General features: G+C 44.0%; 1 protein-coding gene and 1 pseudogene across 2 annotated transcripts in view; both read right to left on the bottom strand.

The window, feature by feature from the left end:
* The window catches only part of GNAL (G protein subunit alpha L), a 199,071-nt gene that overhangs the window by 34,170 nt on the left and 144,211 nt on the right, over window positions 1–20,690 (bottom strand). The gene's annotated exons all lie outside the window — the stretch shown is intronic.
* On the bottom strand, window positions 12,917–14,441 carry LOC103222782 (high mobility group protein B3 pseudogene; annotated as a pseudogene).

A 20,690-nucleotide genomic window follows, 5' to 3' on the forward strand; every position in this document is an offset into this window, starting at 1 on the left:
CCGCTTAACTTAAAAAAATCCCTGAAACAAGACTTACTAAGAGAAAAAAACGTGTTATTTAAGTGGCGTTTTCCTGGCAGTTTGTAATGGATGTTTGCAAATATCGTGAAGACCATGTAGAGCTGACACAGCAAAACTGAGAAGGCTGACTGGGTCCCCCCACTCTCTCTCTCTCTCCTCCCGCCACCTTCCTCTCTCTCCTCTCTCTCTCTCTCCCCTCCCTCCCTCCCTTCCTTTCTTTCCTTCAGGGTGTCACTTTGTCACCTGGAGTGGCACGAGGTACCTCTGTCTCAACTGGGCCCACTTCCCTCTGACTCCTCTAGTTGGAGAAAATTTTGTAGGAAGAAAATCTGCTCCTTTGGTCGGGTTCCTACAAACTAACGTACAAACTCAAGCAGTATGGCAGGGAACCAAACGTGAAATATTGTTAGGTCTATGAAACACACGATATATTCCTCTTTCCAATCTGTGTTCCTATTATTTGCTAGCAGCTACCTTTTTTTTTTTTTATTTTCAAGAAAAGTGTACTCTCCTGCACACAGCATTTTGCCATATCTCACAGCTGTCTGGTTGACTACTGGGAAACATAGTTTATTCTGAAAACATGCTTCTGGATGGAAAATTATTTTACTATTACAAACCTGAAGACAGAAGGACAGGATTGCATCTGGCGTAATACGATACAAATCCCACCTCGGCAGGAATATGGAAGCTAGTTTTTCTTACTTAATTTTTATGTTTTAACCTGAACATTAAGCTTACAATCCATAAGTTAAAAATAGTGAGGCCAGGCGCGGTGGCTCACACCTGTAATCCCAGCACTTTGGGAGGCTGAGGTGGGAGGATCATGAGGTCAGGAGATCGAGACCATCCTGGCTAACATGGTGAAATCCTGTCTCTACTAAAAATACAAAAATTAGTTGGGTGTGGTGGCGGGTCCCTGTAGTACCAGCTACTTGGGAGGCTGAGGCAGGAGAACTGCTTGAACTCTGGAGGCGGAGGTTGCAGTGAGCTGAGATTGCGTCATTGCACTCCAGCCTGGGCAACAAGAGCGAGATTCCATCTCAAAAAAAAAAAAAAAAAAAAAAAAAATTAAAAATTAAAAAATAAATAAATAAAAAATGAAAATAGCAAATGTACAAACTGGCCAGTTAATTTTGTTGCACATTAAAATCTTCTCTCGTCCTCCTCATGGAGCACCTTCTGTTCGTGATGGGGACAGACTGAGAGAAGCCAGGAGCTTCTCCCAGGGCTAGTTTGCATTGAGTATTGGTAGATGGTGGTGGAGGGAAAAAGCATTTTTCTTCTTCATTGCTGTTCCTGGGGACATGTGTGTGCAGCTGACTCACTCATACCCTTCACTGATGCCGTGATTTATCTGCCCCAGACTCAGCTTTTTCTTAGCATCATGTCTCAATTAGATTAAGTTTAAGGCACAAGTGATTTAAAATGGCCATGGCCACAGAATGGAGAGCACTGGTTCCAGCAACCATGTATCCTGAGCACCTTTCCATTTATTTATTTATTTATTTATTTATTTATTTGGAGATGGAGTCTTGCTCTGTCGCCCAGGCTGGAGTGCAGTGGTACGATCTTGCTTCACTGCAACAGGCGCCCGCCACCACATCCAGCTAATTTTTTGCATTTTTAGTAGAGACAGAGTTTCACCATGTTGGCCAGGCTGGCCTCAAACTCCTGAGCTCAGGTGATCTGCCTGCCTCGGCCTCTCAAAGTGCTGGGATTACAGGCGTGAGCCACTGTGCCCGGCCCTGAGAACCTTTCAATTTAAAATCCCTTCAATTCTAGTCTAACCCACACACTTCATGTACAGTAAGGAGTCATTAGCCATTAGTGTCCATGGAAGGCTAAGGTTGGCCAGTTATTTTCATCAAGGAATAACTGCAATTAAACTTTTTGGCCAAAACATACATAAAAATTTGTTTTTTTTTTTTTTTTTTTTGAGATTGAGTTTCACTCCTGTTGCCCAGGCTGCAGTGCAATGGCACAATCTCGGCTCACTGAAACCTCTGCCTCCCAGGTTCAAGAGATTCTCCTGCCTCAGCCTCCCGAGTAGCTGGGATTACAGGCATGCACCACCACACCCTGGTAATTTTGTATTTTTAGTAGAGATGGGGTTTCTCCATGTTAGTCAGGCTGGTCTCGAACTCCCGACCTCAGTTGATCCGCCCACCTCGGCCTTCCAAAGTGCTGGGATTACAGGTGTGAGCCACCATGCCTGGCAACATAACGATTTTGTTAGTTTAAGCTAGTGTCTTTAGTTAGGAAGCAAAATGGTATTAGAAATCAAATATAACTTAACTTGGTGAGTCCTACTAGAAATAATTTATTTTTAACATCTCTTTATTTCTTTCCTTTTTTTCTTTTCTTCTTATCTATTTATTTTTGAGACAGAGTCTTGCTCTGTCGCCTAGGCTGGAGTGCAGTGGTGTGATCTCAGCTCACTGCAACCTCCACCTCCCCAGTTCAAGTGATTCTCCTGCCTCAGCCTCCTAACTGAGATTACAGGTGTGCACCACCACTCCTGGCTAATTTTTGTATTTTTGGGAGTAAAAATTTTAAAATAATTTTGTATTTTTAGTAGGTGAAACCATATTGGTCAGGCTAGTCTTGAACTCCTGACCTCAGGTGATCCACCCACCTTGGCCTCCCAAAGTGCTTGGACTACAGGCGTGAGCCACCGTGCCCAGCCCCTTTTTTCTTTTTTTCTTTTTTGTGACAGGGTCTTGTTTTGCTGCTCAGCTGCAGTACAGTGGCACAATCACGGTCCACCGTAGCCTGAAACCCCTGGGCTCAAGGGATCTTTTCACCTTGGCCTCCCAACATGTTGAGATTACATGCATGAGCCACTGTGCCTGGCCTTAACCCCTCTCTAGAATGTGAAAAATCCTGTAACAAAGCAGAATACTTCTTATCACTTTTGTATCTTTATAATGTACCATAACAGCATTTAGTTTCTTCTGAAACAGTCAACACCCTAAAGTCACTCAACAGCGAAACAGTCAACACTCAAAGAGTCAACAGTCGAAAGGAGGCCAAAGATGAATGTTTTTAAAAGAAGTGCTAACTTTACAATGAATTTGAACTAAGTCAGGGGTCCCCAAACCCCAGGCCACATTCTCGTGCTGTGTGAACCAGGCCACACAGCAGGTGAGTGCCGGCCAACAAGCAAAGCGTCCTCTGTATTTACAGCTGTTCCCCATCAATCGCGTTACCGCTTGAGCTCCACCTCCTGTCATATCAGCAGTGGCATGAGATTCTCATAGGAGCACGAACCCTATTGTGAACTTTGCATGTGAGGGATCTAGGGTGTGTGCTCCTTATGAGAATCGAATGCCTGATAATCTGTCACTGTTTCCCATCACCCCCAGATGGGACCATCTAGCTGCAGGAAAACAAGCTCAGGCTCCTACTGATTCTACATTATGGTGAGTTGTATAACTATTTCATTATATATTACAACGTAATCGTAATAGAAGAGCACAATAAATGTAATGCACTGGAATCATCTCGAAACCATCCACCCCACCACGGTCCATGGAAAAATAGTCTTCCATGAAACCAGTCCCTCGTGTCAAAAAGGCTGGGGACCATTAAACTAAGTCATTAGATATATCTGAACTGGTCTCGAACTCCTGACCCCAGGTGATCCACCCGCCTTGGCCTCCCAAAGTGCTGGGATTACAGACGTGAGCCACTGCGCCCGGCCTAGCAGGTATATCTTTTCCAGGAACCACAAAGCTGTCTTCAAATAATCATGATTAATCTTGCCCTAAGTATAATAAATCGTAGCCACGACTAACATCTGAAAAACAATACTTCATAGTAAATCTTAACATATTTGTAGGAGAAAGTGTATTTTAAGATTAGTTTAGGGGTTAAAAGAGAATTGAAAGCCAATGAAGGCTGGGTACGGTGGCTCATGCTTGTAATCCCAATACTTTGGGAGGCCAAGGTGGGCAGATTGCTTGAGTCCCGGAGTTCAAGACCAGCCTGGGCAACATGGCGAAATCCCGTCTCTACTAAAAACACAAAAAATTAGCTGGGCGTTATGGTGCACACCTGTGATCCTGGCTACTCAGGTGGTGGCTGAGGCGGGAGGTCACTTGAGCCTGGGAGGTCCAGGCTGCAGTGAGTTGTGATAATAGCACTGACTCCAGCCCGGTTGACAGAGTGAGACTGTGTCTCAAAAAAAAAAAAAAAAAAAAAAAAAAAAGGCTGGGTGCGGTGGCTCACACCTGTAATCCCAGCACTTTGGGAGGCCGAGGCGGGCGGATCACAAGGTCAGGAGATCGAGACCATCCTGGCTAACACGGTGAAACCCCGTCTCCACTAAAAATACAAAAAAAAATTAGCCGGGCGTGGTGGCGGGCGCCTGTAGTCCCAGCTACTCAGGAGGCTGAGGCAGGAGAATGGCGTGAACCTGGGAGGCGGAGCTTGCAGTGAGCTGAGATCGCGCCACTGCACTCCAGCCTGGCGACTGAGCAAGACTTTGTCTCAAAAAAAAAAAAAAAGCAAATTCCTCAATGTCATTTACGTGAACTGAATCAAAGAAAGAAGGACAAAGTGCATTCAACACGGCTCTTGCTCACTGGAAGCCTCCGGTGCTTCCTCTTCTCTGCAGCTGCCTATGACTGTGTACATGACTGAATCTGTCACTGCAGTGTTCCCGAATAGGTCCGCCCAGGTCTCCTGTAGATCATTCCAGGGAAGAAAGCTAACTATGAGAAGCACGTGGTCAACAAACGGTAACGAAGGGAAGTCTGAGGACTCCTAGACAAAGAGCTTTCTCAGAGGGGGTGCCCTAGACACCAAATACATGGATTTGCTCAGGTCACAATGTGTTTCAAAGGAACAGCTGGAATGAGAAACTGACCTTTGCATCTGTGTTCACCTCCGCTGAGTCTCCTATTTTAAAAGAGATCTGGGATGTCATTAAACATGTTCAATTGAGGTTAATAAAACATTTCCTTTTTTGGCAAAATGATCTGTTAAGTCTTGTCTATCTCAGAAGATATATTTAGTCACTGCCTGTATCTTGGCAGAAAGTCATGGCAAAGGAGTTTCTTTCCTAGCAGTGACTGCCTGCCTCAGTAGCTGGATAAGGAATCTTTCATTCTTTCTTCACAGAAATAATGCAGAACACTACATTTCCACAGATACCGAATAGAATGAGAAATACGAGCATCCCATGCACTTAATTGTTGTCACATGAATAAAACTGTAAGTAAATGGAAATTCTATTTGTGTGGAGAGTTCCTTAAGTCCGTTAATATGATAATAGAATAATGCTATAGTTCAAAGGTAGCTTTTGTTGATATCATGGATCCTAGTTATTATGTGATCAAGGGGGTTTGGTGAAATAAAGATATTTAATTCTAACTGCTAATGCATGCACTACCCTAAGAAAGGTTTTACACTCTTCCTTTTTTGAATGCTTTCTTTGATATGAAATTATCAAAGAGCAGCTTCCTTATACCTTAAGTTCTATTTGAAAAGCTTTAATTACATTCCTTGATATTGTGAACACATTATTATTGTTCCCTGGGACGAAGGAAGTGCTTACACAACGCATGGTTACAGCTTTCACTTTTCTCTGAGCTAGAACACCTCTGCTCTAAAGCAGGCTGTGCTGTAGCGGTGTCCAGCCCCTCATTCCTGTTTCCGGTGGAATCATACTCCATTGTCGGGATACACCACATTTTGTGTATCCATTTGTCAGCTGATGACACTTGGCTTGTTTCCACTTTTTGCCCAATTGTGAATAATGCTGCTATGAAGAGATATTATGCTTACATCTATCTGAGCTTTAAATAAATTTTTTTTTTTTTCTTTTGAGGCAAGGTCTTGCTCTGCCACCCAGGCTGGAGTGCAGCAACTTGATCGTGGCTTACTGCAGCCTCGAACTCCTAGACTCAAGCAATCCTCCCACTTCACCATCCCAAGGAGCTGGGACCACAGGTGCACACCACCATGGCCCAGCTAATTTTTCTTTTTTTTTTTTTTACTTTTAGTAGAGACGAGGTCTCGCCAGGATGCTCAGGCTGCTCTAAACTCTTGGGCTCAAGCGATCCTCCTGCCTTGGCCTCCTGAAGTGTTGGGTCTATAGGCGTGAGCCACCATACTCAGTCAAAAATTAATTTTGTACACATAAGAATACTGGGCAATGAATAGTAGAGAGAGCAGAAAAAGAACAGTGATAACACAAAAATCGATTCATGTAACAAGTTTATGAAGCACCTATTATATGTTTATAATAGGTATTGTTCTAGGCACAGTGGTAAACAATAATTTCACGTCAGTGGTGCACAGAAGTGCACTAGCCCATCATAATAAACAGTTTACAAAATTTGGTTAGATTTAGTTGTTCATTCATGTGGTTCAACTATTGAAAGGAACGAAGTAGTGATATATGCTATAACATCTCATATTTATATGTTACTGGGTCAGGCACTGCATGGAGAAGAACAACTCCAAATCCTATGGAAACAACTTAGAAATTACCTGCCAATTTCCACAAAGATGGTTTTTTAAAAGAGATTTTTAAGACATATTTTCAGTATGGGAACTGTATTTTGAATCAGTATTTTTTGCTTTTTGATTTCATTTCTTCTGCCTGTCTTAAACTGATTTTTAAAAAGACAAAGTAAGTACATGCACAATCTGAAATGCTAGGGCTCTCATACCGCATCCTGTCAGGAGCATCCCCACACTGTCACGATGCGTGGCACATGGATGAAACATAATGCATCTTACCCCCTTGGTATTAAATAAGAAGGCCCTGAAATTAGGCAGACTGGAATGATCAGCAGTCTCCAAATTAATTTCACTGAAGTGTCCAAGTAGAGCCCTCACAAGCCAGTTGCAACAGGGAGTCCTGATGGAAGTGCACAATTCAATGATTTTTTTGTTGCATATTCAAAGTTGTGCAACCATCTCCACAATCCCTCTTAGGACATTTTCATCACGCCAAGAGGACACACTGTGCCCGTTAAAGCGATTCCTCATCCCCCAAGTCCACCTGGCTCCATGCAACATTCATCTACTCTGTCTCCACAGATATGCCTATTCTGGACATTTCATATAGATGAAACGATACCGTACGTGGTCTTTCGTGTCTGGCGGCTCTGACTTAGCATAATGTTTTCAAGGATCATCCATGTTGTAGCATCAGGACTTCACTCCTTTCTGTAACTGAGGAACATTCTATTGTGTGGATGGGCCACATTTTGTTTATCTATTCATCGGTTGATGGGCATTTAAGTTGTTGACACTTTTTTTTTGACAGGGTCTCATTTTCTCACCCAGGCTGGAGTGCAGTGATGCAATCTTGGCTCATTGAAGCCTCGACCTCCTGAGCTCAAGCAATCCTCCCACCTCGGCCCCCCAAGTAGCTGGGACTGCCAGTGTGCATCACCATGCCTGGATACTTGTTTGTAGAGAAGGGATTTCACCATGTTGCTAAGGCTGGTCTCAAACTCCTGAGCTCAAGTGACCCACCCACCTTGGCCTCTGAAGTGCTGGGATTACAGGTGTGAGCCACCATGCCCAGTCTGTTTAAACATTTTGATTATTATGAATAATGCTGCTATGAGTATTTGTCTAGAAGTTTTTGCGTGGATGTATATTTTCAATTCTCTTGGACATACACTTAGGAGTGGAATTGGTGGGCCATGGGGCAACTGTGTTTAACGTTTTTTAGAGCTACCAGTTGGTTTTCCAAAGTGGCTGGACTATTTTACGTTCCCACCAGCAGTATATGGGGATCACAATTTCTCCACATCCTCAGCAACACTTGTTTTATCTGACTTTTTGGGCACAGCCATCCTATGGTTATGAAGCGGAATGTCACAGTGATTTTGCTTTGCATTTTCCTAATGGCTAAAGATGTTGAGTGTCTTTTTGTGGCTGATTAGCCATTCATCTATCTTACTTGGGAGATGTCTATTTAGATCCTTTGCTGATTTAAAAATTGGTTTACTTACGTTATTACTGAGTTGTAAGAGTTCTTGATGATTCTAGATACAAGTCCTTTATCTGCATGATTTACAAACGCTCTTCCCCTTCTGTGAGCTGTCTTTTCACTTTCTTGAACCATAAGGACCTCTATAAGTACATAAAAAGCTATCTTGGACTGCGTGTGGTGGCTCATGCCTGTAATCCCAGCACTTTGGGAGGCCGAGATGGGCCAGGAGTTCGAGACCAGCCTGCCCAACATGGTGAAGCCCCAGCACTACTAAAAATACAAAAATTAGCTGGGTGTGCTGGCATGTGCCTGTAATCCCAGTGACTCGGGAGGCTGAGGCAAGAGAATAGCTTGAACTCGGGAGGCAGACGACGCAGTGAGCCAAGATAGTGCCACTGCACTGCAGCCTGGGTGACAGAGTGAGACTCCGTCTCAAAAAAAAGGCATTCTGGCTTTCATCTGACAACTAGATTCAAGATACGAAGTGGATGGAGATGGGAAGTTGATGCGAGTTCCTTTAGAATCTGAGAAAAAGGATGTCCCTGTGGCAATCTCCGTCTTCAAATGCATAGGTCCATGCCTCATTCATCTTTGTCATTCAGTGGCTGGCGGTGTCTAGCATGCATCTGATGTTCACAGAATGCTTGGTGAACTTTTAATCTAAAGCAGTCTCTCATAATCTTTAGGTTTAAAATTTGAAATCCTGGATCAATCAAGTAATAGTATTGTGTAGTCTTGTATTGTAATCTTATGTGCCTTTACTTCCTCATCTGCAAAATGAAGATAATGAACTCATTGGGTGAGTGTGAGGATTACTACGTTAGCTCATCTAATGTGCATAAAAGGTGCCTCCACATGGCAAGTTTCAATAAATCTGAGCTGTCTCACAGCTACGCTTGGGTACTAAGCAATACAGAGCACACACCTCTTTATTATTACTATTTTATTATTATTATTATTTTTAGAGTTTCGATCTTGTTGCCCAGGCCGGAGTGCAATGGTGCGATCTTGGCTCACCATAACCTCCGCCTCCCGGGTTCAAGTGATTCTCCTGTCTCAACCTCCTGAGTAGCTGGGATTACAGGCATGCACCACCATGCCCGGCTACTTTTGTATTTTTAATAGAGTCAGAGTTTCTCTATGTTGGTCAGGCTGGTTGCGACCTCCCAACCTCAGGTGATCTGCCCGCCTCGGCCTCCCAAAGTGCTGGGATTACAGGCATAAGCCATTGCACCCAGTCTATTATTATTATTTTCAGCGACAGGGCCTCACCCTGTCTCTTAAGCTGGAGTGCAGTGGCATGATCATTGCTCACTGCAGCCTCGACTCCCGGGCTAAAGTAATCCTCCCATCTCAGGCTCTGGAGTAGCTGGGACTACAGGTGTGTGGCACTACGCCCAGCTAAATTTAAAAAAATTATTTGTAGAGACGAAGTCTCAACATGTTGCCCAGGCTGGTCTCAAACTCTTGGGCTCAAGCGGTACTCCTGCCTTGGCCTCCCGACATGCTGGGATTACAGATGTGAGCCACCTGCCTGGTGGGACACACCTCTTCAATAATTCTGAACTGTACCTTTGTTAATAGTAGTACAGTACTTAGTGGTTTTCCCTGAGTCCCCTGGATTCCTTGGAAGTGCTTCAAAGAATTCAGCAAACAAAAGTATTGTGATAAAACCTCACACACACAAGTGTCTTACGTTTCACACTGTCATTTGTAGGGTACTGTTGATTTATTAACCTGTGCTACTATGTAACATTATTCTGTAAGCTTCTGATCACAGCTTTACGTATGTATTTTTCTTTCTTTCTTTTTTTGTTTTTTAGATGGAGTCTCGCTCTGTCGCCCGGGCTGGAGTGCAGTGGCCGGATCTCAGCTCACTGCAAGCTCCGCCTCCCGGGTTCACACCATTCTCCTGCCTCAACCTCGCAAGTAGCTGGGACTACAGGTGCCCGCCACCTCGCCCGGCTAGTTTTTTGTATTGTTTAGTAGAGACGGGGTTTCACCGTGTTAGCCAGGATGGTCTCGATCTCCTGACCCCGTGATCTGCCCGTCTCGGCCTCCCAAAGTGCTGGGATTACAGGCTTGAGCCACTGTGCCTGGCCATATTTTTCTTTATTCCCCCTACATTTTATTATTAAAAATTTCAAACATAAAATAAATTAGAAATAATTTTATAGTGAATACTTGAATACCTACTATTTAGATTCTGACATTCTCATTTTACTCTACTTTTAGGCATTTCTGTTTTCTTTTTAGAGACAAGTTCTTGCTACATTGCCCAGGCTGGCCTCAAACTCCTAGGCTCAAGCAATCCTCCTGCCTTAGCCTCCTGAGTAGCTGAAATTACAGGCACATGCTACTGTGCCCAGCTTCATCTTACTGTACTTTAAAAAAAATCACAGATCTATCCATTTATCCATTCCTCAACCCATTTTATTTTTGATGTATTTCAAAAAAAGGGAAGACAGCAGTCCACTCCCTTCGAAATACTGCAGCTCACAGGTTGTTATCTAAGAATCAATGTTTGTTCACGGTTTTTTCTTTCAATGTAAAATGTATGTCCAATGAAACACAAATCTTAAGTGTATATCTGCTGAGTTTTGAAAAGATGCATCTATCTGTGTAGCTCAAATTCCTATAAAAATATTATGCATGTATTTTCAATTTCTTTCAAAGGTGTTGTTTGGAAGGAGGTTCTGGTCATTTTTGTAGACAATGCAGCACCTGTTGAGTAGTCTAATGGGAGAAGCAAGTCCCTAAGAGGCACAGAGGATACACACCCTGCTTCACCCAAGGCCACTTGAGCTGGGGCTCACCTGCAGGGCCCAAACTCTCCTCACACAGCAACTGTCATGTTCTCACGGGGGACAATGTAATCCATAACCTGATGCGTTTATCAGATGTCACATTTGTGTTAAAGAATGTGAAGAGCTGTTAGAGCCTGTTAAGAATTCAACTTGGAAGAAAATTTCTTTGTTTTTTGAGACAGGGTCTCACTCTGTTGTCCTGGCTGGAGTGCAGTGGCATGGTCTTGGCTCACTGTAGCCTCAAACTCCAAGGCTCAAGCAATCCTCCTGTCTCAGCCACCCAAGTAGCTGGGACTACAGGTACACACCACCCCACTGCCAATTTTGGGGGGCATTTTTTTTTTTTTTTTGTAGATACTAGAGACCCAGGCTGGCCTCAAACTCCTGAGCTCAAGTGATCCTCCCACCTTGGCCTCCCAAAGTGCTGGAATTACAGGCGTGAGCCACTGTGCCCAGCCAGAAGAAAATTTCTTGTGATTCTCCTTTTCACATTTCTACATCATTTAACTTTAAATGTTTCTTGTGATTACAAGACAACCTTAACAAAAGACGCCACTTTTGCTACCATTTGCAACAACTCATCTGCCTATGTCAGGATGTTCCCACACGCCCCTCCCCAGCAGGAGTAAGCTGGATGTTGCGTCTAGCGAAAAACTCAGCCGTCATCTAAGACCACTGAATTCCAATTTTGTTCTTACCAACATAGCCGTAGAGATCTTCTGGTTTGTTTATAATAAGTAAACGTTACAAATGTGAATATGTAAACTAAATTTGATTTTATTAAATTTTCACTTTGGTTTCATGTATTTATTTTAATAAAATACCACTTTGCTTTGGCATTGGCTATAAATTGCATTTGGTTCTGCTGGTAGGAATTTTGAGAACTGGCACCAGTTTTTACACCGCACCCTGTGGAGCCTCACATTTGGAGGCAACAGAGGGGCCACAGAGCAGCAGGCCAGAAGCGAATACAAGGGCTCTGGCTCCTCACTGCCTGCTAAGCCAGGGGACTTGCCTTTTCCCTCTTTGCTACTGGCATTCCATACAGTTCCGTGTGACAAAGCATTCCATTTCTAAGAAATACTGAAAAATCCACCTCTAAGGCATCAAAAATGTGATTTTTATTTTATAGTTTGAAGGTCCTGATTTTCACGCCATGAATCTAGGATTATGTATGGTGAATGGCGAATGTCATCAGAGATTGCTGTGATGTATGTACATGCTGGGCAGAGGCCAGCCTGAGCCCCATCCTGTTCCAGGCATCCTTTCTGTATAGGAAGTCTGAGGGTTACGTTAGATAAGGAATGGGAAGCCACTGCAGTTCTCTATTCAAAAAAGTAGATTTTCTGAGATTTTTTAAAAACAGTCTTTATACACAAAAACATTTGTGGTAATCCCACTAAAATTTTTCTTCTGGATGCCTCAGGGCAAGGGTTCCCAGAGGAGAGCAAAAGAAGCAGGTAACAGGGCCTGATGGCCACACACAGAGACATCTGGTCTACCTACCTAGTCCTTGCTGCTACATTTATTTTTCATAGCTAAAGTAAATGTTATTGTAGTGCCGATAAGCAGGAACATTTCCAATTTTGTAGCTCTAGGAAGCAAATCTGAGAGGCCGGGTGCAGTGGCTCATGCCTGCAACACCAGCACTTTGGGAGGCCATGGTGGGCAGATCACTTGGGTCAGGAGTTCAAGACCAGCCTGGCCAATATGGTAAAACCTCATCTCTACTAAAAATACAAAAATTAGCCAGGAGTGGTGGCAGGCCCCTGTAATCCCAGCTACTAGGGAGGCTGAGGCGGGAGAATCTCCTGAACCTGGGAGGCTGAGGTTGCAGTGAGTGGAGATCACGCCACTGCAATCCAGCCTGGGTGACCGAATGACTCAAAAAAAAAAAAACCAAAAAAAACCTGAAAATAAATTTGGCTAGAGATAGAGATCAAAATGAGAGGTAAGAAGAATGTGTATAAACATCCAGGCGGCTGCTATATATTTAATAGGTTCAACAGTATATACAGTAATATGCGTATTTTAAAATTATAGTTCCTTTCATCTTATTTTAAAAATTATTTATTTATGTAGTTTGAGACAGTTTCTTTTTTTTTTTTTAAATGTAATACTGTTTATTTAACTTCAAAAACATTTCAGCATTCTAAACATACAAAAAAAAAATAACAGAACATTGCAAATCATGTTTAAGTACAGGAGGTTCTTGAACTTTCATTGATGCAGTGGCTCTTTGCTTTGCTGACAATGAAGAGTTCTACAGTTTGTTTAAAAACAAACAGTTTAAAAACTACCGCACTAAAAAAAAAAATTCTCATGCCAGCTGACCTCTCTGTCCACAGCTAAGATGGCAGCAGAATGCTATGTCACTATATACAGAAACAAGACAACCTGAAGCTAAATGGATGCCCCCTGCAGAGTCAACAGGTCCAGCCTCACAGTGCACACCCTGAGCTACAGCCCCTCCAAAAGGCATCTTCCCCACAGCCTCAACGCCGAGCAAGGAGCATCAAGAGTTTGTCTCGGTTGTTCTTTTTACAAACTATAGATATATACAGTTGAAAACTCAGGATTTCTAGCCAATAATTATAGTTAACACCACCTTACAAATTAAAAAAAAAAGCCAGAAACATCTTTAAATGCCTTGTCACACCAACAGCAAAGTGCACAGAGTGAGGAGAACACGAAGAGTGCCTTTTCATTTTAAAAATGTTTGGAAATATGTACAACTTTGATACAGTTTCAGGGTGCTCCAGACACCCATGGCCACTTCATGTAAACCAATGACAATTTCTAGAACACTTTGAGAGACTACAATATGATCGTGATCAAATTTTGTAATTAAACCTAATGAGGGCAACAGACACTTCTCAAATAAGAGATGAGTCAATTACGGCGCTCCCCTACTCTAAGTATTCACAAGGAGACAGATAAACAGTTTCTTTATTCATCCTCCTCCTCCTCCTCCTCCTCCTCTTCTTCATCTTCCTCTTCCACCTTTTTCCAGGCAACTTTAGCAGGACCCTTTGCACCATCAAACTTTCCTTTTGACTTATAGTCAGCAACATCCTTCTCATACTTCTTCAGTTTTGCTGCCTTAGTGATGTAAGGCTGCTTTCGCTGTCATTTAAATTATTCCACATCTCACCCAGCTTTTTTGCCACGTCTCCAATAGAGATGCCAGGGTTTGTGGATTTGATCTTGGGACGGAATTCTGAACAGAACAGGAAGAATCCAGACGGTGGCCTTTTGGGAGCATCAGGATCCTTCTTCTTCTTGCCTCCCTTAGCTGGTCCATAATCCTTCATTTCCCGATCATAGCGCACTTTATCTGCCTTTGCCATTTCATCAAATTTAGATTTCTCTTTCCCGGACATCGTCTTCCACCTCTCAGAGCACTTCTTGGAAAATTCTGCAAAATTGACAGGGACCTCTAGGTTTTTCTTCTTATGTTCTTCTCTGCACGTCTGTACAAAGAAGGCATAAGCAGACATCTTGCCCTTTGGTTTCTTTGGGTCACCTTTAGCCATCCTGACTGTATTGTTCGCTAGTCTGGGCAGCGCAGGGCACGACGCGCGGCTCAGCGCTCCCCAGCCTCGCGCTAGCTGCCTCCACGAGAGCCGCCTCGAGACGGAGTTTCACTCTTGTCACCCAGACTGGAGTGCAGTGGCGTGGTCTGGGCTCACTGAAACCTCTACCTCCCAGGTTCAAGCGATTCTCCTGCCTCAGCCTCCCGAGTAGCTGGGATTAAAGGCGCATGTTCCACCACGCCCGGCTAATTTTTGTAATTTTAGTAGAGATGGGGCTTCACCATGTTGGCCAGGCTGGTCTCAGACTTCTGACCTCAAGTGATTTGCCCACCTAGGCCTCCCAAAATGCTGGGATTACGGGTGTGAGCCACTGCCCCCGGCCAATTCCTTCCATTTTTTGTAAAAGCTTAACTTTGAAGTTGAAACTTCATTTGTGCTTATAATTTTCAGATTGTCCTGAAAGCTGAGTATTTCAGGACTTGACAGTCATAGGATCAAATCAGTGCCAAAGAGGGCCAATGGGGTCAAGAAAACTCCTGAAAGGTGACAGAAAATAGATCTGGGACTGCAGCAGAAAAATCACTTGACTTTTTTCACTGCTCTTTTCTTTTTTTCTGGGATAGTGTCTCTCCTTAGAAAATTCAAAAACCAATGATTGAAATGGATGTAGCCCTAAAGGAGCTTATCCTGTGTCGCACTGAGCCTAAGAACCTACTCCATGAGCTGTGGAGTTTGAAGTTCCATTAAGCAAAGTCCGATTTTATAAAGCTATGCTAAAGATCCAATTCTCTCTGATTTTCTTTCTCCCAAAATAACCGTTTCCATGGTTACATAATCACTTAGTATTAGGACTTAGAGGAAATGCATTTTGAGGGATAATTCAGTGGAGGTTGTTTTTAAATTTTCACAGTAGGAACTGGGAAATTCAGTATAAAATATAATCTCTGGTAATTTGCACAGCTTGCTCAATGCTTCAAGGACACTCATTTTTACAGAAAACACAATATTTAAAGCTCAGTGATAATAATTATTCTCATATCACATCAGTCCTACAGCTGGTCAGTGCCACCTGGCTGGCTCTGCCTCACCACAGCACCTGCTCAGGGATACACAAATGGCCACCGACTGGGTCAAGTGAGCCCCAGCAACTGGCCAGTGGGCCTGTTTGAGGGGACAAGGCTAGGTAGGAATTGGCCTGGCCTTAGCAAAACCCATCTCCCCTGCTCCCTCTGGAATTCGCCTGCACGTTACGCAGTGGACAAGGTACGAGTGGAGTAAACAGGGATGACAAAGTTGAAACGCCTGAAGGCAAGAACAGAATACTTTTCCCCATAGGGCCTCTGGCTCAATACCAGCTTCCAGATCCTCAGGAAAGAAAAACCCCTTTTCTTGAAGTCACTTAGTAAGTTTCCATTCCTTGCATGCCCAGCAGCACAACACAGATCTTCACAGCCTTAGACTTTTTTATGCCATGGGTGCTTTACAGTTTTGGAGGTCCTTATCCGCACACACATTTGCAGGCTTGGGGAGAGTGTGTGGGGTCACGTGTTTCCAGTGGATCAAGTATGAAGAAGCAGGCCTTATAAACCCATATTCAGACCTTAACCTGTACTTCGGAAGAGGACCCGACTCACCAAGGAGGCCTGAAGGATGAGGCAGCATCTCTGTCTTCACATGAGTCCTCCACTAGACCGTGCCGTGGCCTGGCCTGATCACTGCGCTCCCATTGCTTTTCCTGCCCTGGATTCTTCCCTCTCTCGTCATTTTTTTTAAAATCAAGATAGAATTTACATAACATATAATTTCAAATAAGACACAACTCACCATTTTGATGTATGCAATTCCGTGGTTTCAGTATATTCACAAAACCGTGCAAACATCACCACTATCCAATTCCAGAACTTTCTCATTACCCCACAGAGAAACCCTCCATCCATTAGCAGCCACTCTTAAGTCCCCCCACTCCCCAGCCCCCAGAAACCACTACTTGACTTCTGTCTCTGTAGATTTACCTATTGTGGTCATTTCACACACATGTAATCATATGATGTGTCTTTTTTGTGTCTTATTTCTTTCACTTAGTGTGATGTTTTCAAGGTTCATCCATGTTGTAGCATGTGTCAGTACTTTACTCCTTTTCACTGCCGAGTAATATATTCCATTGTGTGGATGTAATCACATTTTGTCTATACATTCTTCATTTGATGAACATTTGGGTTGTTTTCACCTTTTAGTTATGATGACAAATATTGCTATGAACATCCATCTACCAGTTTTTGTGTGGAGGTATGTTTTTAATTCTCTTGGGTTTACACCTAGGAGTAGAATTGCTGGGTATTTGAAAGTTGAACCTTTGGAGGAACTCCTGGATTCTCTTAATTGGCAGCTTGGCCTCCTGAGGCCCTAACAATTTCAGCATCACTGAGAAGCCCAGAAGACTCCCATGACTCCTGCCATGGAAGAAATGACTTTAAGAGGTCTTAGAATTATGACCTTCTTCATAAGCACTAGGGTTCAAGATGCAATTCTGAGTTTGAGGCAGGAGAATCGCTTGAACCCAGGAGGCGGAGGTTGCAGTGAGCCAAGATTGTGCCATTGAACTCCAGCCTGGGCAACAAGAGCGAAACTCCGTCTCAAAAAAAAAAAAAAAAAAAAAGAAAGATGCAATTCTGTTGAGCAAGGTAACACAGTGACTTAGTGTCACACCAAGATTTAAGTCAGAGCTTTCCCAAGAGCAATTCAGATATAAAGAAAATGGAAAACACGCAGGAATAGTGGCAATCACAGCATGGGGAAAGGCGAGTGAGTGTGGACCCGTCAAGGAGTCAAGGGTTAGCTTTTCCGTCAGTAACACATCAAATACTAGCTCTTCTTTGGCCAACTCATGTATTTCAGACAGCACTGACTGAGCACTGACTTTATGTATTTATTTATGTTTTGAGACAGAGTCTTGCTCTTTTGCCCAGGCTGGAGTGCAGTGACTTCTGCTCACTGCAACCTCTGCCTCCTAGGTTCAAGCGATTCTCCTGCCTTAGCCTCCTGAGTAGCTGGAATTACAGGTGTGCACCACCACGCCCAGCTAGTTTTTGTATTTTTAGTAGAGACGGGGTTTCACCATGTTTGTCAGGTTGGTCTCGAATTCCTGACCTCAAGTGATCCACCCACCTTGGCCTCCCAAAGTGCTGGGATTACAGGCGTGAGCTACCGCGCCTATTGACTGAGCATTGACTTTATACAAGAACACCCACCTAGGAGCTGGGCATTTAAATATAAATAAGACACATTCCCTGGAGAATTCAAAACCTAGTGGGCTGAACAATACACACGAGTCTCGTGGTCCGAGGACTGCACTCTGAGTCACGTCCTGTTATTGGCCTGATTTCGAAATGTCCTTTATTTTATGAACTGACGGTGGTGGGAGATGGAAGCAGCCTGTAGTTTTTCTAATATCTTACTTGGCAAAGCAAAAAAATTTGGCAGTCCTACACTGGTCTAACAGATTTACTGAAATGTCACTTGTTTTTGAAATCCTTCATCCCTCAATCCCAGAATCTGACCCCAGAGGAAAAACAAGATAGTTATTAGGATGCAAAGGTTATTGCTCCAACATGATTCCCATATGTATTAAAATGGGTGAAACAAGCTAAATTGGAGAAGTTACAATTAGCCTAGGATAGTGAGGCCTCAAGGGGGAACTGGTTTCTGTAATTCTGTCAGGCCCAGGGTTCAGAAAGCTGGAACAGAGGCTTTGGCTAAAGGTATTTTATTCCTGACAAGCCTGGAAGGGAGTCTTGGCCTGAGGCCCTGGGGTGTCGCTCACAAGGCAGTTTTTATCTGTGGCTTTCTGTCATTTGAAAGAATAAATCTAAAAGAAATAGCAGATTTTGGCTGTGGTCTCATCTGTTCCTGGGAAACTGTGATCGTAGGCACCTCTCTGGGTGTCAGTTTCTTTATCAGTCACATTCTAGCAAGAGATAACACTTACCTAGTGCTTACTAAGTGCCAGGCACTATTTTGAGGACTTTGGATATCTACTTATTTAATCCCACAACTGTATAAGAATAGATACTGTTAATTTTCCCATAAAAGTAATTTGCCCAAAGTCTCACACAGTGGTCGGGGGTGGGGCCAGAATCTGAATTCTGATCTCCCTATTGTCAAGTTCACACCATTTCTTTTTCCATGATTTATTTTCCCATATTCTATTTTAAATCAAATTATTAATTATATCACTATGGTGATGCAGGAATAACTTATCCATTTTTTTTTTTTTTCTACAACAGATACATTTCTAATGTGACACTGAGCAGAACTGTGGTGTTCTCCAAGGCCAGTGTTTGTCCATAAATACTGAAATACTGAAAAAGGATGATAGAATGCATATTCCACAACAACTTCAAATGCAGTGGTGTATGAATTTTAACATTATTAAGAACTGCTTTAGAAATTCCAGTTGCTAGCGTTTTCCTGGTATATGCTTCCCACTCCTAAAGCACTGTGAGTTGAACATACAATTCTGTTGTGTCTTTTTATTTTTGAGACAGGGTCTCTCTCTGTTGCCCAGGCTGCAGTGTGTGGCACAATGATAGCTCATGGCTGCCTTGAACTCCTGGGCTCAAGAGATCCTCCCAGCTCAGCCTCCTCAGCAGCTGGGACCACAGGCATTTGCCACCACGCCCAGCTCCTGTTGTGCCTTAAGTGGCTACTGAACGATTGAAATATTGCAGAAAGAGGGACTGAGAGTAAGAGGAAAAGATAAAAGGCCTTTTCAGCACCTGCAGTCCTCCCAAGGCTGCTCAGGCTGCATTGGAGTTCCACTGAGAGCCTTTCCGAACTCCCACATCTGAGCCAAATGCAACCAAGTAACATGAGAGCAACCACAGAACTGTATTCACAAACGTAAACGAAAGGGCAGGGCCAATTTAAAAACATTATTTAGGGAAAATCTTGAAGGACTTGTCGTGCATGGCAGGAAATAGGAATAAACTAAAGGGCAGGGCCAATTTAAAAACATTATTTAAGGAAAATCTTGAAGGACTTGTCGTGCATGGCAGGAAATAGGACATTTTACATTTTTAAATTTTTACTTTTTTGAGACGAGCCTTGCTCTGTCACTCAGGGTGGAGTGCAGGTGTGCGATCTCGGCTCACTGCCACCTCCGCCCCCCGGGTTCAAGCGATTATCCTGCTTCAGCCTCCCAAGTAGCTGGGATTACAAGTGACCAGCACCACACCCAGCTAATTTCTGTATTTTTAGTAGAGACGAGGTTTTCACCATGTTGGCCAGGCTGGTCCTGAACTCCTGACCTCAGGTGACCCACCCTCCTCGGCCTCCCAAAGTGCTGGGATTACAGGCATGAGCCACGGCGCCCGGCCAGGACATTTTAAATACTTTTTTCAATAATTAAAACTTTTCGTGAGTAAATACTTTCTTTAAGAAGCGTATAATGGAGGTAGCTAACCCTTTCTATGGTCCTCTGAGGGTGTCTGCAGCAGGTGTACGCTCCATTCTTGATGCTTTACTATGCTTTGCCTTGCCAAGCGCGTTCACCACATGCCAGCAGACCGAACGTGGGACGTCCTGTCCTTGGACAAGGTAAGAAGGAGGTTAAGTGCAATCTTACTAGGAGCATCAGCCCTCCTCCTTCCGGGTCTCTCCAGCGTCTGGCCCGGACGACCCGGCCCTCTGCTGGGCACTCCCTCTCTTCTAGATGTGCTGTGAGGCTCTTCCTCGTCTGAAGCTGAACTTTCTCAGGCCCAGGGCCCTCTCCTCTCTGGATTCCCAGGCTCTGCATACCGTCAGTAGCTGATGACCGGTACACCGGGGCCGTCTGCCTCTCTTCCGAGCTCCAGGCTCCGACAACAGACTGACTGCTTGATGTCTCCACATGGCTCTCCATCTGGCATTTCAAACTCAGCTTCTCCAAAGCAGAGCTGGATCTCTTCCCTAAGTCTCCTAGATGTCCCCGTTGCAGTAAATGGCACAGTGGTTCACCCTGTTCCCTCCTGGATCCCTTTCCTCCACCTCCCTCATTAAGTCCACCAGCTAGTTCTGCCCCTTCAGCTTCCAGCACTCACCTGTATGGCTACCCTGGCCCAACCCAAGGCACCTCACAGGGTCTCTGCCTTCTGCATTCTATTCTCCCTGACAACCTCACGCTTGGAGCCGATGGCTGGGATGGCAGGTCGCTGTAGCTGAAAGATGACCCAAGTTCCTTGCTGTGGTCTTCAGCAGCCCTGGGGGTGTCTGACCCCATTGACCTCCCTCGCTTCTTTATGACCACTCTTCCTTTCCCCACCCATGCTTAGTGTCTTCTCCTCCTCCTCCTCCTCCTCTGGCCCTTGCCATGGGCCCCTTGGAGCC

Source organism: Chlorocebus sabaeus, chromosome 18 (genome assembly GCF_047675955.1).
Source record: "Chlorocebus sabaeus isolate Y175 chromosome 18, mChlSab1.0.hap1, whole genome shotgun sequence".
Taxonomy (NCBI): domain Eukaryota; kingdom Metazoa; phylum Chordata; class Mammalia; order Primates; family Cercopithecidae; genus Chlorocebus; species Chlorocebus sabaeus.